This window comes from Camelus dromedarius, chromosome 4 (genome assembly GCF_036321535.1).
Source record: "Camelus dromedarius isolate mCamDro1 chromosome 4, mCamDro1.pat, whole genome shotgun sequence".
Classification (NCBI taxonomy): domain Eukaryota; kingdom Metazoa; phylum Chordata; class Mammalia; order Artiodactyla; family Camelidae; genus Camelus; species Camelus dromedarius.
This window is the reverse complement of record NC_087439.1, coordinates 29,027,290-29,046,445: the sequence shown is the minus strand read 5'-3', so window position 1 is coordinate 29,046,445 and position 19,156 is coordinate 29,027,290. Positions and strand designations below refer to the sequence as shown.

The 19,156-nt window shown below is 41.5% G+C and overlaps 1 non-coding gene across 1 annotated transcript; it reads right to left on the bottom strand.

Annotated features, from left to right (window-relative positions):
- Window positions 1-18,594: 18,594 nt before the first annotated feature.
- On the bottom strand, window positions 18,595-18,668 carry TRNAP-AGG (transfer RNA proline (anticodon AGG)). The gene has a single exon. It is a non-coding gene; the product is annotated as a tRNA-Pro (tRNA).
- Between the last annotated feature and the right edge of the window lie 488 nt (window positions 18,669-19,156).

Sequence of the window (19,156 nt, the reverse complement as noted above, 5' to 3'; positions counted from 1 at the left end):
AGGTCAAGGCTGGCTGGCCAAGTCAAGAGCAGGATGGATGTCATATCCACTATGCCCCGTTAAAATCTCTATAAATAACCAGGTCTGTATCATCTCCTTACATCTTTTCATGATCCCAAAGGAGAATCCCCTCTTAAGACGGTGTCCAACCAGTGATGGAACATTTTTTCTGTGCTCAACAGTTTTTAAGGGTTGTGAAGAGATGGGTCGGGGGATGATATTTGCATGACTATTTGAAGCCAGTAATTCCTTAAAAATGCTTGTACGTAGGTAGCAGTTCATACATATTTGGAGTTAGGGACTCCTTTAATAATTGATGGAAGTTAGGGATCTTTTCCATAACAAAAAGCAAAGACAAATAAACCTTTGCACACCTACAAATTTTTCATGCGATTTCAGAGGGTTTGGGGACAATTGAAGCCTGCTTGTAACTCCCAGGTTAAGAACCTCTTAATCACTGCTAACTATAGTACAGTTTACAAAACCTCTGCCTAATGCCTAATTTTAATCCTGTAGCATAAACAGAATATATGCAGAATCAAGTCCAAAGGAGTCTGCAAAATACATCCAGGTCCCATGAGCAGATTTCTGCCTACTTATTGGCCTCATCTCTGGGGCTTCTTGTCTTGATGTTTACACTCTGACAAACACCAAACTACCTGTAGCTTCCTCCATTGAAATTCACTTGTTGCTCTGCCTGCTTCCGATACTTTGTTTAAGCATTTACTCTCCTGGAGTCTCGCATCCATGCCTCTTCCTAAGTATGTATATTAGGGCTCCTACTGTGGAAAGTGATAGAAACCCAACTGGAGCCACTGAGGCAAAAGGAGCACTTATCAGAAGAATACAGATTGATGTTGCTTATTAAAGAAATGATTAAAAATCAAGCCAGGGAATAGGCAAGCTACCAAGACTCTACCTCTGGTCTCTGTTCTCTCCTTGTATTGGTCTCACTCTTTCTCTCTCTAGATCATTCCTCCAAAAGTCAAGAAACCCAGCTGTCAACAGTTCCTGGGGTTCATTCTTCAATTTCTACCATTAGGTAAGGATAGATGTTTGTTTTGAGATTTAGTTTAAAAATAACCTAGGGAAAGTCTATGATTGGCCTGGAATTGTGTTCACATCTACCCCTAGACTACTCAATCAGAGTCAAGGACTTTGTAAGATCATGCAGGAATCCCATGGTGGGAAGTTTCCCAAAAGAAGAGGGAGGTCAGTCTCAAAAGAAGAGGGTGGGGCAGGGATGGCAGAATAATTAGATATCCACTCTTCCTTTCCAGTACTACGTTTTCCTCCAAGACTCAGCTCAACCTTCCCTCCTTGGGAAGCCTTCTCTGACTCACTAAATACCGGCAGAGAGTAGGTGATCCTCTTTGTTGTCCTCATAATCTCCTGTGTTCATCTCCATCTCTGCAATGCACGGACAATGATATCTGCCTCATCTTTATGTCTCTAGCACTTAGCACACAATAAGCAGCATACTGAGCAAGGAATCCAACCTAGGAGGAAGCTCTACTAGGGTGAAAATCCCAGCTCTGCCATTTACTGGATGTGGGACCCATGGCAAGGTGTTTAATTTCCTTAAGACTGTTTCCTCATCTCTATCATTGGAATAATATCATCTCATAGAGTTTTTGAGGGATTTAGAAGAAATAATGCTTTTAAAACATCTAGCATGGTGCCTGACACATATATGGTATAAACCTTTGAAAGTTAGATATTATCATTATAATTATTATTATTAGGTAGTGAACAAATGATGGTAAAACATGTAATTTATTTAATTAATTTTAGGAACACATCTGTTGCTTAAATGTAGTGTACCTGGGAATACAGGTTCTCTGTCTAGCTGAGAAGACAGATCTACAGAAATCAACTTTTGTAAACTATTGTGAGTAGTACCAATTTGACTTCCTGTCCTCAGATACAGTGAAACTAGGTTTTAAAAGGCCCAAATGCCACATTTTCATCTGTTTTCACCTTAGTAGTTCTCAGGCTCCTACCGTCTTCAGTGGTCAACTTTACAATATACCGGAGAGGGCAGTCAAATCCCCAGTGTCCCTGAGCCTGCGAGAGGATCCCAGAACCTCACACATACCAGTTTGTCTGAGACGATCAGAATGTGGTTAACCTGGGGTGGGGAGAGGCCTGACTGTCTGTCCCTGGGTTCACTCTTCATTTATTCATCCACCTATCCATCCATCAATGCTTAACTGAACAAGTGACATTTGTGACCACTATATATATTTAGGTTTATTAAGTGAACTCAAGGGGGCAAATATAGGACCCCCACTTGAGAGAAAATTGTAAAATAAGTCATTACTCACAGGTATCTTAGAAACAAGTCAGTACAGAGAGTAGAGTGCCCAGTGGTGACTGAGAGGGCTGATCTAGCAGATGGGTGAGGTAGCATTCAAAAGGGTTAAAGAGACACCAAAGCACAGACAACAAAAGAGAAAATAGATAAACTGAACAACATCAAAATGATACTTTTAAGCATCAAAGGATACTATCAACAGAGTGAAACGGCAACTCACAGAATGGGAGAAAATATTTGCAAGTCATATATCTGATAAGGGATTGATAGCCATAATATATAAAGAACTCCTATAAATCAACAATTTTTAAAATTTTGTTTTAAAAATGGGCAAAGGACCTGAGTAGACATTTCTTCAAAGAAGATATCCAAATGGCCAATAAGCACATGAAAAGATGCTCAAAATCACTAATCATTAGGGACATACAAATCAAAACCATAATGAGATACCACTTTACACCCATTAGGAAGGCTTTTCTAAAAGAAGGAAGGAAAGGAAGGAAGGAAGGAAGGAAGGAAGCAAGCAAGCAAGCAAGCAAGCAAGCTATGAGGAAGATGCAGAAAAAATTGAAACTTCTACACTGTTGATGGGAATGTAAAATGGTGCAGCTGCATGGAAAATAGTACTGTAATTCCTCAAAAAATTAAAAATTGAACTACCATATGATCCAGAAATTCCACTTCTGGGTACATACCTCAAAAAATTGAAATCAGGGGCTCAAATAGATATTTGTACATTCAAGTTCATAGCAACATTATTCTCAATAGCTGAAACATGGAAGCAACCCAAGTGTCCAAGTCATCTACGGGGAATGGATAAACAAAATGTGGTACATGCATACAATGGAATATTATTCAGCCTAAAAAGAAAGGAAATTCCTACACATGCTACAACATATATGAACCTTGGGGACATTAAATGAAATAAGCCAGACACAAGAGGAAAAATACTGTGTCAGTTCTACCTATAGGAGGTACTTACAGTAATCAAATTCATAAAGACAATAGAATGCTGGTTGCTAGGAGCTTGGAGGTGGGGGGAGAATCAAGAGTTATTAATGGGTATGGAGTTGTAGTTTGGAAAGATGAAAAATGGTAATGATGATTGCATAACAATGTACTTAACACCACTGAACTGTACACTAAAAATGATTAAAATAGTAAATCTTATGCTATAAAATATAATACGAATTTTATTTATTGTGATATAGTTTACCATAATTTTTTAAAGAAATTTTTTGTTGGTGGGACTGTAAATTGGTGTAGCCACTATAAAAAAAAACAGTATGGAATTTCCTTAAAAAATTAAAACAAGAACTACCATATGATCCAGCAATTCCACCTCGGGGTGTTTATCCAAAGGAAATAAAATCCTTGTCTCAAAAAGATATTAGTACTCTTGTGTTTATTGTAGTATTATTTACAGTAGCCAAGACATGGAAACAACCTAAGTGTTCATCAGCAGACAAATTGATAAAGATGTGGTATATATACAATAAGATATTATTCAGCCATAAAAAAAGAAGGAAATCCTGCCATTTGCAACAACATGGAGATTGAGGGCATTCTGCTAAGTGAAATAAGTCAGACAGGGAAAGACAGATACTGTATGATCTTACTTACATATATATGGTATATATATGAAATATATATATGAAAAATAGATACATATCAGATTTGTGGTTATCAGATTCGGAGGGTAGGGGAGCAGTGAACTGGATAAAGGCGGTCAAAGGTACAAACTTTCAGTTATAAGGTATAAGTTCTGGAGATGTAATGTACAGCAAGGTGACTACAGTTAACAATACTGTATTGCATATTTGATATCGCTAAGAAAGTAAAGCTTAAAAGTTTTCATAACAGGAAGGAAAATTTTGTAACTACGCATAGTGAGGGATGTTAAGTAAACTTATTCTGGTAATCATTTCACAATATACATGTATCAAATCATTATGTTGTACACCTAAAACTAATACAATGTCATATGTAAATTATATCTCAATTTTCAAAAAAGATAAAAAAAAGTAGAATAGAACTACTAGGGGCTGATGGTTGAGGGAAACGGGGAGATGTCAGTCATGGAGCACAAACTTCCACTTACAAAATGATGTAATGTACAATATAGTGACTATAGTTAATATTGTACTACAAACTTGAAAGGTGCTGAGAGAATAAATTTAAAATGTTCTCACTACGAAAAAGAAATGGTAATTATGTGACATGATGCAGGTGTTAGCTAACATTATAGTGATAATCATTTTACAATATATAAGTGTATCAAATTAACAAGTTGTATACCTTAAACTTACACAATGTTTTTCATCAATCATATTGCAGTAAAGCTGGAGAAACAAACAAACACATTAATAATAAATTTTCACAGGGCTTGAGGAGTAAAAAGAGGAAGAGAGATGTTTGAGTCACTGGGGTTAATTCCGTGACATCCACTCCATCCCTCCCTACTGTGAAGCCAGAACACAGTATGGAGAATTGTCCCCAGCTACAGGGATGGGCCTGGGTTAGTCTCAGCCAAACATGATCATCCCATCCTCAGGGATAGGCAGGATGACACCAAGGAGATAAGAGGAAAAGATTGCCAAATTTTTGGAAAGAAATTCTATTTCCCAAACTTTCCGTCCCCAGTTAGAGGATAACATTCAACACCAATTGCTACTGAAACATCCTGTGACTGCACAGAGAACAAGGCTTAGGATGATGCCAAGCTGTGGACAACGGAACCAAGAGACCAAAAATCCTGGGTCTCTGATTACATGATCGAGTCACTGAGATTCAGCAACCCAAAGCCCACCTTACTCTAGACTTCTTTCTGGAGCCAGCAACCTTGCCTGTTCTTTAAATCAACTTTCTGTGACCTGCAGCTGAAAAGATATTAATTGATACTGGAAGATGTTGAGGGAGGAGAGCAACAGACACAGTCTGGAGGTCAGGTTAAGTTTACGTGTCCAGAACAGCAAGGAAACCTATGTGACCAAGTGAAATTAATAGAGATTACGTCAAGAGGCTAAGAGAAACAAGTCAGAGAAAGACAAATACCGTATGATCTCACTTATATGTGGAATCTTAGAAAAACAAACCAAACTTGTAGATACAGAGAACAGATTGGTGGTTGCCAGAGTGGGGGGCTGGGGGTGAAATGTGTGAAGGGGGTCAAAAGTTACAAACTTCTAGATATAAGATAAGTAAGTTCTGGAGATACAATGCATAGCCTGGTGTTACAGTTAACAATACCATATTGTATATTTGAAAGTTGCTAATAGAGTAAATCTTAAACGTTCTCATCACAAGAAAAACCCCTCTAACTATGTATGGGGACAGAGGTGAGTAAACTTATTGTGATCATTTCACAATATATACATATATCAAACTGTTATGCTGTATACATGAAACTAATACAATGCTGTATGTCAATTACATCTCATTTTTTAAAATGTATTTACTTTGAAAGAAAAGGAAATTGAACTTAGAAAGTCTTCCTGAACAGCTGTCTGCTCTCTGAGGCTGTCGGTCCCCCTGTTTTGGTACCTGAGCATTTGCTGCCTTTTAGTGACATCCCTATTGTTGTCAGTTTCTGTTCTCTAGTTCTTTCCTCTTCACAGTTTTTTCTTCATGTTAAATGTCTTGTGTGTATGTCCTGCTCCCTTATCTATGTTGTTGGGATCATGTATTATTTATGTGCTTGATAAGTAGTTTCTGGGTGATCAATCCATGTCCATCATGGTCATGACAATGTCAAGGACAAATAAATGAATACATTAACCTGGAAGTAATGGCGTTGCATGGTAGATGAAGCTTTGGGCTCAGGACCTACATTTTTCATTCATTTTACTGCTAACACATTCCGTGACTTTGGAAAATAATTCAACTTCTGTGAATGATTTTTTTTTTACCCCATCTTTGGAAATGATGCCTAATGTATTATCTATTCTGGATAAATGAAAATTGAAAGAGAAATATGTGAGAAAACTGCTTAGAAAGAAAGCCTGGGAGAGGCTGTAACAAGATTAGGGGAATCACCCGTTCCAAGAACACATGAGAAGAAGAAAGAAAGATATATATTAACATGAAGTTAATTATTCCAAGGCTTGGCATAATGCCAAGCACAAAGTAGCAATTCAGTAAATGTCTTTCATGCGTTCATGCATCATTCACTCATTCATTCAACAAGTGTAAATTTCCTGTTGCAGCAACAAATCCCAGAGGGTCCCTGTAAATGAATCATCAGCTTCAGGGAATGATCAAATCCTACTGCCCGGATTTCTGCTCATGGTTAAGTTAAGAGGTGTGGCATGCTCTTCCAGGACAGCATCTACTCCACTCTCCTCCTTCCTGACCCAGCAAAGCCTTCCTGAAGCTGGAATTTATAGGTTCTTTGAGGATAGTTAATGAACTAAGGAATTCACCCACTAGTGCAGGGTAGGGGCCTCAAACCGACCACAAGCACCCCAGCCACAATTCCTTCTGACTCATCCACCAGCAACACTTCTCAGCCCTAAAACATCGTTGTTGAGATGAGACAGAAAATAAATAAGGAATTATCAGGATCATTCAGGCAACAATGAACACTCTCCCTTTGACTTGCTGGAGCCTGACAGAAATCAAAGCAGAAGCACGTGACTGCCCCACCCCTACCCCTCTTCTCTCCAGAGTGATCAGACTCACTTCCTGAGCACTCTGCTTCTCTCTTCAGCCCAGTCCTAGAGAGCTGTTTCTGTCCCAGTCTCTACTGCCACTAAGAAGTGTAAATGGAAGCAATTATCTGGATTGTTCAAGGGAAAAAAGCCTCAGAAATCCTTCTGCCTGAGTGATCCAGGTAATTGCTTCCATTTTCACGTCGGCTCCCCATCTTCTGCCCTCACTGGGATGGCCATTTAACTCCAGCTCTGGGGGCTGCAGTTTCCAGTGTGGGCTTAATCATTTCTGACGGCCTGAGCCCAGCTCCACTCCTATAAGTACAAAAAATACCTGGCCCTGATAAAGATTAAAAACCAAATGAAAGGGTGAAAACTGTTTTTTATACTCGTTTGTTTGCTTGCTTGTTTGTTTGTTTGTTTCAGGGGGAAATTAGATATTTATTTAGTGGAGATACTGGGGATTGAACCCAGGACCTTGTGCATACAAGGTCTGCACTCTACCACTGAGCTATATCCTCCCCCAAAAAACAGTTTTTTTAAAGTGGTGAAAAATCCCTTTAACGTTTGCAAAAATAATCTATTGTTATGGAATAGACAATCGGGGATGTCTTTTAAAAATTTGCACCTCAGTTCAAGATGTCCAGATAACCCAGCTCAGTGGGGAGGAAGCCGAGACCATCACCTCCTTTTAACATGACGTTAGCTGATCTGAAGGAGAAAGCCTGTTCTCTTCTAGGGGAGCTGACACATTGACAGAGATTTATTTTACTATTAAATAACAGAGATTAAATTTAGTATTAATTCTTTCAGAAAAAAATCCAGGGCTCTGGACGACTAAGATGGAGAACCACTGAGTCTGAGGAGGAAGAGGAGAGGAGAGAGGAAAGCCAAACTCTTGTGTCCTAGTGGTGGGGGTAGGGGTCACCGTGAGTGAGTACTGGCCAGCAGGGTACCAGGCTCCAGGCCGGGTTAGGAGCCGAGATGAAGGGGATGAGGGGGATGGGAGCCCCTGCCCTTCTCCCAGCTGACTCAGTACAATCCCCGTGTAACCTGGGCGTCAACCATTCCCTCATCTTCCAGCAACTTTGTCTAAGTTCATCCCGGCCCCACTTGGAGACAGAATCCAACATTGTTGGTGCCTCTAGAAAGCCACTCTCAGGAAAACATTAGGAAGTAATGTAAACTTCACTAGAAATGTACCAGGAATCACAGATGAGGGATTTCTATTGCACATCCCACAGCAAACAACTTAAAATCACTGCTAAATAGACTTCACGTCTCCAAAGTCCCATCTCCATCATGTACCATAGAGGGTCCCTTTCCCCCGACACCCCCTGTGACGCCTCTCTCCAGGTCCTGACTTTTCCTGCACTGTTCTTCCCTGATGCAGGGTCCATCCACAGTGTCCCAGCTCTGCCCCAGGCTTGCAGCCCCAACCTCATTGCTGTGCTCAGCAAAACCCAGGGGTCTCCTCTAGTCAGCAGCTCCATCCTCCTCACATGCCGTGGGAAAGAAGAATAAACACGTATTCTATTACCCACCATGGAGAAACACAGCAGCATCCTCAGCAGATCAATTCCCTGTAACTATGTTAAATAGAGACACTGAGATTTCCATGATAGATGTGGTTCCCTATAGAGGTTCTCCTTTACCTTTTGAAGGAGTAAATGAGCTGTTCTTCAACAGAGGTTAAAAAAAAATTAGTACCCAAAGACTAGAAGCCTTTTTTTCAATGACGGTGTTAGTTATCTGTTGCCTCATAAGAAATTACCTCAACACTTAGTGGCTTAAAACAACATTTGTTATCTGACAGTAGGTCAGGAATCAGGCATCACTTAGCTGAGTCCTGTGGTCCAAGTTCTCTCTCATGCAGCCAGGGCTGCACCCATCTCAAGGCTCAAACTGAAAAAGCATCCACTTCCAAGCTCACTCTGTGGTTTTTGGCAAGATTCCATTCCTCACTGGGTGTTGGCCAGAGGCTGCCCTCAGTTCTTTGTCAGGTGAGCCCCCTCCAAGAGCAGTAGGATCATCAGAGCAAGTGAGAGGGAGAAAACAAGACAGAAATCACTGTCTTTCATAACTTAATCTCATCCAATTACTTTTTCTGAACTTCCTTGATTAGAAATACGTCACTAGGTGCAGCACACATTCAAAGAGAGGAGGTTACACTTAGGTGTGACTATAAGGAGGCATGGACACTGGGGGTCACCTTTGAAGGCTGCCTGTCGCAACAACCAATAAATGAATTGATTGTCACTTATTGATCACTTACACTTGAAATAGGGCAGAGACTAGAGTCAAGGAGTACAACTTTGGAAATAGACCCTTCTCTCAAAGAGCTTCAGTTTAGCTGGGAGACAAGACATACAGAAATGAAAAGAGAAACCATAGCCATCCTAAGCAAAGAAACTTAAGATAGCTACCATCAGAGGAAAAAAGCAATACATTGAACTTTATAAAAATATAAAACCATATACACCCAAAATCATACACAATAGTAAAATAAAACAATCTACTAAGGAAGCTTTCTGCAACATATATGACAAACAGTTGATATCTTTAATAAAGAGTTCTTACAAATCAATATAACGGTTGTAAATACACAATAGGAAAACTAGCCGAGAGCATTAAAAACTCAATACAGAGAAGAATTACAAATTACCATTAAATGCATGGATAACTATTCAGCCTCATCCGTAACCAAAGGAATGCCTTTTAAATTGGCAAAGATTACAAAGAATAATAATGCCCAGTGTTGCAATGCATACAAAGAAGGCAGCCTTCTCTTATCCTACTGGTAGGAGGGTGGATGTGTCTAATTTTTCTGAGAAGCAACATAAATTAAACCCTGAAATGTGTACAATACAGACTTCCTACTGAAAGTGACAAAACTGCCAGGCACGCAAGTACTTGTCCCTTCAGGGAACAAGAAGTGTAAAGCTGAATGGAGACATCCAGGGACTAAAATTGGACAAGTGGGTTTGTGCCAAATCATTGACAGCCTTGGACAACAGGTGATGGTGTCTGAGTGGCATTCACCTGACATTGGGAAATTGCTGGAAGTTTTTAAGTAGGGGAGTGATCAGATGGAAGGAGAGTTCTAAGCCCAATCAGAAACACCAGTGAGATACAAATCCAGGGATAGAGCTGGAGTGACTCATCACTCTGCCCATGGGATCTCAGTTCCTCCCCACACTCTCCAGCAGAGCCAAACAGATAGCTTTCCTTACTGAATGGAGATTGGATGAATAGCTTCAGCCCTTTGGACTTATTTGATTTTTGACATTTGGGGCGTATCAGAATGAGAATCAGATATCACCTCCCACCAGGCATGGAACCCAACATACTACGTGGCAGCAACAGAGGTGCCTAATCCAGGGTGTATTACTTAGGATTCTAGGGTTGCGAGCAACAGAAGTCTGCTTGAGCTAGGGCAAGCAAAAGCAGAGGAGGAGTTCATTATAATTCTTGAAGAAATAAGGCTGCACTGCATCTGGGCTCAGAAATAAACTGGAATCAGGGACTTGAACATTGTGAAGTTTCTCTCTGTCTTATCTTCACTCCTGTCTGGGCACACACTTTCCTCTTTTTCTCTCTGCAGGCTATATTCAGCTCTGCCAGCTCCAAAGTTTATGAATCCAATAAGTTGGAGAATTATGAAAACTTGGTCTCTCTCAGCCCTGATTTTAGTTTCTGGGGAAGGACTCTGATGGGTTCAGCTCAGGTAATTTTCCTCTGTTGAACACATCAACTCTTCCCCTGGGCGACATCATGTTCAACAATCATGGTTGTCAGAAGTAATCCCTTACCAAGAGGACTGGAGTTGGCGAGGGTTAGCGGGCAGGTCCCAGGAAGGGGAAGCCCTGGAAGAACCCCGTGGTGTTGATATCAATGACACTGGGGGAGCAACGGAGGCCACGAGAGAGACCCCGTCCTGCCCCCTGTAGAACTCTTCCCCAGACAGCTGCTGCTGCAGCAGGGCTCAACACTGTGTGCCCTCAACGATCACATTCATTTCAGGTTCAAGCCTAAAGGGCAAATGCCCTGTTTTCTGCTCCTCCCTGCTAACTTCTCCCTCTCTCTCTCTTTCTCTCTGTCTCTTTTTCCCTTACTCTCTCTCTCTCTCTCTCCCTCTCTCTCTCACACACACACACACACACTCACACATACAATGACCTAATGACAGTCAATAAAATACACATCTAACGGAGCCCTGATTTGGCCATTGGTCAGCCTGCCACCAGCAGCCTCTGCTTTGGGAAGCCAACTGACTCACTTGGTCTAGCTGCCCTGGGGAAGCTTAGGACCCTGAAGGTGGCTTTATTTTTTCCCTAAATGACCTGTTTCATTTTGAGAGGAGACGAGTAATTGAATTACAAGGAATTAACTGAATAAGACACTCTGAGCTGACCCAGAAAAGATACGAATTTGTTATAGCAGTTATAAAAAAACCCAGCCTTGTGGACACTTAGTGAATCTTCCAGGCTCTATTAGTATATACGTAGCTGTGAGCAGGGCGACAGCTTGAACTCACTTGGCAAACAATTCTCCAGTTCTACTTGAAGGACTTCTCACGCCTACGTATTGGCAACATTCAGCCTTTTAATTCTGATTAATGAAAACTAATGATTTGTTTTTTCTTTGTCTACTTTTACTGACCTTCATCTGGCCACCTTAGCAAAATACTAGCAACAGCCTCAAATTTTAAATCCTAGGGTCCATTTAACTCTATTTAATCATATAATATTTAAACACCCTCAAATATATATATATAGTTATCTATGTATACGTACATACACATACTATATACATATGCATATAGATTATACATATGACAGCTATCTATTTATCTATTTATCTGTGATAGAGAACTTGGTTCTAGTGTTTCGAAAAATTCATTTACTTATTTATTCGTTCATTCATTCCATAGATATCCACAGACATTCACCCACTCTGCAGATAGCTATAAAATCCTTACCAAATGCCAGATACTGTGCTAGGTGCTGGGGAGGCATCAGTGACAAGAAAGACATAGTCCAAGCCCTCACTGGCCTACCTTCTGCTGGAGGATGTAGGCAGCAAACAGCTAAGCGTATGACATGGTACAACCTGCAGTAACAAGTGCAGTGAAGAGGAGTAAAGAAGGGTGAAAGGCTGGAGGGGGCAGTGGGTACTGTTCTAGTTCAGGTGACCAGGAATTAAAAGAAATTCAGAGATATGCTTCAATCCTTGAACTCTAACACACAAGCATAAACATTAAAAAAATTAAAGAGAAAGAAGGAAGATCAATCTTAAAAAATTGTTTTAAAGAATATGAAAAGGAATATATATATATATACACACATATATATAAATGAATCACTGTGCTGTACACCAGAAATTAACACAATGTTGTAAATCGACTATACTTCAATTAAAAAAAAAATGAAGGAAGGGAAGGAAGAAGGAACAGAGGAAGGATATTCGCCAGCTACTGCTGTGTAACAAACTACTCCAAGATGTAGTGGCCTTAAACAACACTCTTATATTATTTCTTGCCGGTCCGTGGGTCACTGGACAGTTCTGCTGATCTGGCTGGACTCCCCCACATTTCAGGGGAGCAGCTGGCTGTCAGCTGATTCTAAGATAGTCATGGCTCCTCTCTACATCTCTCCATCACCCAAGGGGGCCAGGCCAGGCACATTCTCCTGGGGAGGTGGAGTGAGCCAGCCCAGCTGTGTAAGAGATTAGGTGCAAATGTGCGTGTACTTTTCAAGCCTCCACTCGCCTCACACTTGCTAACGTTGGTCAAGTCAAGCCACATGGCTGAGACCAGAGAGAGAGTGAGAGAGGACAAGAGGACCACAGTAACAGGGCAAGGCCATAAATATGGATGGAATTGTGTCCTCCTCAAATTCATATGTTGAAGTCCTCACCTCCGGTGTGACCGTATCTGGAGAGAGGGTCTCTAGGAAGGCAGTTAAGTTTAATGAGGTCATAGGAGTGGGTCCTAATCTGGTGGAACTGCAGCCTCGTAAGCAGAGGGAGAGAGGCATCCAATTCTACACTTGAGGACATGGTAAGAAGACGACATCTGCAGCCAGAAAGGGAGCTCTCACCACACAGCCTGACCGCCACAGAACCTTGATCTTAGATCCTCAGCCTCCAGAACTGTGAGAAAATCAGTTTTGGTTGATGAAGCCGCCCAGTTGGCGACATTCTGTCATGGCAGCCGGAGCAGACTACGATGGGTGTGGCCACATGGAGATTGTTTATGACCACAAGGAGGGAGGGAGGGAGACAGAGTGGAAGGGAGGGAGGAAGAATGACTTATTTTTAAACATGTGTATAGTAGGAAAGAAATGAATAAATTCTGCTCTCCTTCATCTGGAAGTGGGTCGCGTGCTCTGTGACTGTCTGGGATCTCCATCTGTTAGCAGAATGCAGTCAGGAGGTGAAGAGGATTGGGACCAAGGAGAGAGAAGGGTACTGAGACTGTCTCCTTATTCCAAAAAGAAATAGAAATGGCTCGGGGATCTTCCATGCCTGGGACAAAACCAATTGTTGCGTGAAAGGTTCTCGTTCTGTCCAGAGGACTCCTCACAGCCTATGCTCTTACTCCAAAATGTCAGGTAAACCTGAGAAGTAGACTTAAAAAGCTAAAGATGTTTTCCCATGTAAGAGTTTGAGGACACCGATAGGCCTCCCTGCCCTAGAATGGAGATATAAAATTGGCTCTAACCAGCAAACCCACCTTAATATACTTCCAGTTGTGTTTCTACAAGATCCTAATCAGGGGAAAATATTTCCTCGTTTTATGAGACTGCTCACAAGACTCTGTCCTAGGAAATTGTGCCACATAGGTCTAAGAAATTTTTCAACTTAAAAATAAAACGTATATTCTTGCTTCCACAGGGACAACTAAGATAAACAAGGCATGGTGCCTGCCTTCCTGGAGTCCGCCATCCAGGGGAAGAACGAAGACCTGGAAAACAATTGTCTGAATTTTGGCCTTGCCTTTATACGTTCAGAGGAGTGGCCCTGTGGCCTCCACAGAGTCAAGACACATCCCTGTGGGAGAGGGGGAGGGTCCTCACTGCCAGCATCCTGGTGGAGGGAGGCGGGCCTCAGGAGGTCGGAGGTTCCAGTTCCCCACTGGGACTGTCTGGAATCCTGGACATTAAGAGGTCTCAAGAGTGTGAGGCCGCATGGACGCAGATCCCGTGTAGAACCCACAGGCTCCCCTTCCTCTGTGTTCAGGTGTAAGAAGTAGGAGAAGGGAGGCTACGGAGAGAGCATTGCTTCTCTTCCACCAGGAAGGCGAGCTCACCATGGCTTCCTCATCCCTGGACACTGGCAGAGTGGCTTCCAGAAATGCCGACTCTGTAGAGACCCCACCATGCCTGCCAGCATGCTGGGACCACCTGGCCCTTGGGGGCCACCTCTCTGAGGCCCATGCTGCCTGCATCCATCTGTCTTACCACCTCCAGGCAGAAGAAACTTCTCTCTGGTGGAAAAGCTTTGTAGGATGAGGACCAGTGTGTAAGGCAGACAAGGCAGTCGTGTCTTACGTTGGGCTCGCTAGACACAGAGCCTGAGCTGGGCAGGCCCATGGGAGTAGTTTCTTGAAGAGTAAGGGGATCAGGGAAGTGAGCAGAGTGGGGCTGCAGGAGATCAGCTTCAGCCTGGCCCCACCAGCAAACTCCAGCACGCTATCATACCCCCTTGAGACAAGCAAGTATCCTTTTGTTACCCCTGTGTCATTCAGCCACTGGCTCTGTGGGGTTCCCTCCCAGGTTAGGACGAGGGTGGCTCTCTAGATAAAAGCCAACACTCCCAGCGCAGGGGGAGGGGAGCACAAGCTGGCAGAGGGGGTCTGGGTGGGGCACAATGGCATCCGTAATGCGGGGGGATGTGCTCAGCAGAGAGAGGGACCTGGGTGTGCAAAGAGTATGTTGTGTTCCGAGCCCAGTTCTGCTGGAGCATAAATTATGAGGATATAAGCGAGAACTGAACAAGGTGATGCAGGTGAAAATATAGTCCTCCAGCTAAATGTCCCACATCTGTATCCCCCACAGGGTTGATGTGAAGACCAGATAGGGCACAACAGACGAAATGTTACTCCACCAACTACAAGAGCTCTGTACAAATGCTAATCATTTAAGACATGTTTTTGATCATCATGAATACATGCAACAAGCATCATCCAACAAGCGAGTTTTGTCCTATGTTCCAGACACTGTGCTGGGCACTAGGGATGTGGCAGGAACAAATACAGCCTTTGGTCATGCCCTCCTGGAGCTTATGGTCCAGTGAGGGAAACAGACATCACAGTCACACAAATCCCTACTGAATTGCAATTGCAGTGAGTTCTTTGGCAAGAAAAGTGCAGGATGTGTGGTGGTATTGGCTGGAGGGCTGGGGCCATCAAGGCCCTGGGCTCCCTGAGCTCGTGCCATTTAAACTAAGATGATGGGAGAATAGGGAACCGAATGTGGGAAAGACGCAAGGGGGAAGGATGCTGGTGGTTTTGAGGGGAAAAGAGAAGCTTGTGGTTCTGGAGCAGGCAGACAGGCAATGGGGCTGGATAGTTCAGGGACTGAAGCATGGAGATTTGATTTTTAAAAATTAGATTGGTAGGTGGATAGATCCATAGATGCGTAGATCAATAGATAAACGGATGGTTAGATAAAGATAGAATAGATAGAGTATCTCTGTGTACAGGCATCTGCTAGATAGAGTATCTCTGTGTACAGGCATCTGCTAGATAGAGTATCTCTGTGTACAGGCATCTGCTGATGGGGTCATAAACTGAGACTTGTGAGTCATTTCCCTCTTCTTACTCCCTTGTAGGTGACCAGACATATGTTTTCAGTAGATACTAACATCTGTTACAAATTGTTACGGTCAGGCAGAGCTCTAGATTTCAGGTAGGCAGTATTTAATTGCTCACACACATCACGAAGTCCAGTAAACTCTTGGTCTAAAGTACCTTTCCCATATATCCTTCCTTATACATGCCTAGCAATTATCCTAGACTAAGCTGCTATGACGTCACACCTAAGTTACCACAGGCTTCCTAACTGCTCACTCTGCGCCGTATACTCTGATCTCATATTTATCCATCCGTCATTGTAAAACTGAATTCCATTTTTATTATTCCATAAATTATAGCCGATGTGGTAAGAGAACAAACAGAAAATGGGAGGCATAGCTGTAGTAAAAGTGGAAGCAAAATTATACATAATTATAGGAAAGATGATTATCACCACCACTTCCCCAAAATTGTAAGAGTTAGTGAAAAAGCTAATAGACCTAATATGCACGTTCAACAAAGTGGTCAGATTAAAAAAAAAAAAAGGATGAAATCACCTGTTTTTCTGTTCATCAGGAATATTCAACTTCATAACGAAGATGAAATGCCACTGACAAGAGCTCAGGGTTTCATACGGAGGTGGAAAGAAATAGATACTTTCCTTAAGTGGACAGTAAGGGCCCAGGCTTGAGCTGCGCTGCATGGGTTTCAATCCCAGCTCCACCTCTTCATAGCTGAGTGATTTGGGGCAAACTACCTAACAGGCCTGTGCCTCAATTTCCTCACCTGTAAAATGGGGATGAAAATCATACTACCTCAAAGGTTACTATGAGGATTAGTAAGATAATACACATAAAGCATTATATGTTACAGCAATGCCTGACATAGAATAAGCACTACAGAGGTGTTTGCTATTAGCATTTTAATTTTTTATCGTTAGCGCTCAGTCATACTTTGTCACTTGCCCTGAAAATTTGCTTAGCCCTGAGTCTCACAAATTCTTCTCTGAATTATCTCCTAACCCCTATCCCTTTGACTAATAAAGGGTTTAAATGCAAGTCTAAGACCCAGGCACCGTGCTAGCTCTTCCATCATTTTTGCCCCCTTCTTAGTAAGGACGTTTTCTCCCAAAGTGATCAAAGTCTGCAGAAATAACTCAGCCTACAGCAAGGACAGGATTTTACTATCTTAAATTCTAAATTTAGCTTCTTGGGAACTAGTCTCAAACACCTTCATTTAGAAGAGGATCTTTGCTTTAAATTTGCATTAGTAAAATTTTCATTTGAACGTAATTCTAGGTCCAAAGGAATTACTTCTACAACTTTTAAATGACAAAAGCTGTTTGTTTTTCTTCCTCTATTAAGATGAGTTTTCAAAAATATTAGGATCCTGGTCTCAGCTTAGGCATGCCAAATACTGACATCTACTACCTTCATATTGCAAAGGCTTTAGGATAATGTAATGGCTGCATCTGGATAATGGGGCCACTGGAATGTAAAGATAACAAAGGACCAAAGGTATCTGCTACCTGGAGGCAGCAGAGCAGGCAGCAGAGCTCCCAATCTAACGATGAGGAAAATGGATTACCTAAAGCTATTTTACACCTATTTCTCCTTTGTTACCCTGAACTTTCAATAACCTTTAAAGAAAATCTCCTAGCCTGTTCTTAGCTGTGCCAAGTGGAATTAGGGAATAGTTGAATGCTATATGTCCTCATACTTGGGCAGAACCTTCAAAAGAAAAGCAGCGGTCCCTGAGGCCAGTCCGCGGGTGGTAGCGAGAGAGTCCCCCGGGGAGAAGTGAATCTCAGAGCAGGAATGCACGCTGTGAGGTCCAGCCAGCACACCTCACTTGGTGAGGAGCACTCCTCCCCCATAGCCAGCCTTGGAGAATCCGGGCTAGATTTTATTAGGCTAGCCATATGCTTCCTTTCAGCATAGACCTGAGTAGTGTTAATACAAGGAAGAATGTTTTATTGTGTATCAGTGCCACAGGGAGTTAGAGGTAAGTGTTATGAGAATTCAAAGGAAAGAGAAACCATCTCTAGCTGTCAAGGGGTCAGGCAAGACTTCATACAGGATGTGACATTTGAGAAAAATAGTGGGTTAATAACACACAAGGATTTATACTCTTTATAAGAAGGCAATCCAGGACTGATATGGCAGCTCCAGGAAATGACAAAGGATTCAGCAATCGAAATAATAATCTTTTCTGTTTCTACTCTGCCATCTTCACTGTGTGACTTCCACCCTCAAGAGTGCCTCACTGTCCAAGATGACTGCTAGCATTCCAGCCATCAAGACTATATTCTATTCAACAAGAAAGGCAGAGTCACAACTTTGAACAACTGAACAACTCCCCTTAAGCAGCTTTCTCCTAGGCACAGGTAGTATTTCTACTTATATCTCATTGACCAGAACTCATTTACTTGACCACACCTAACTGCTGTATAGTCTTTTATCTGAGTGTATTGCTGCCACAAAGAATACTGAGATTTTGTGCTTGAGGAGGAAGAGGGGAGTGGATATAGTATATGTTAAGTGTAACTCCTGTAGTAACCACAAAGAAAATAATTAAAGAATATACACGAAAGGCAGTGAGAAAGAAATTTAAGCATTTCACTATGACAGAAACTAAATACTAAATAAGATAATAATGCAGGAAATGAAGGATTAAAAAAAAGTCATACATAAAACAAATAGTGAAATGATACAAGTAAGTCCCTCTGTATCAGTAATTAGTTTATTTATTTTTTGAGTTAAAAATTTTTTAATTTTTATAAATTTTTTTATTGGGGGAATGCAATTAGGTTTTTAACTAATTAATTAATATGGAGGTACTGGGGATTAAACCCAGGACCTCATGCATCCTAAGCACATGCTCTACCACTGAGCTATATCCTTCCCCCCAGTAATTACTTTAAATGTTAACGGACTAACCTCTCCAATAAAAAGACAGAGATTGGCAGAACAGATTTTTTTAAATGATCCAATTATATGCTGTCTACAAGAGATTCACTTTAGATCCAAAGACACAAATACATTGAAAGTAAGATGATGGAAAAGGAAATTATCATACAGATAATAACCAAAAGAGATTAGAGGTGGCTATAATAATATCCAACAAGATTGACTTTAAATCAGAAGAGTTTACAAGAGACAAAGAAGAGACAAATAATAAAACATTCAATAAAACATAAAAATTACAAGCACTTATGCAACTAATAACAGATTAGCAAAATGTATAAAGTAAAAACTGATAAAAGTAAAGGGAGAAACAGAGAGTTCTATAAAAATAGTTTGAGACTTCAATACCGCACTTTCAGATAGAACAACCAGACAGAAGATAAGTAAGGAAATAGAATTTAAAACTACAATAAGCCTACTATATCTA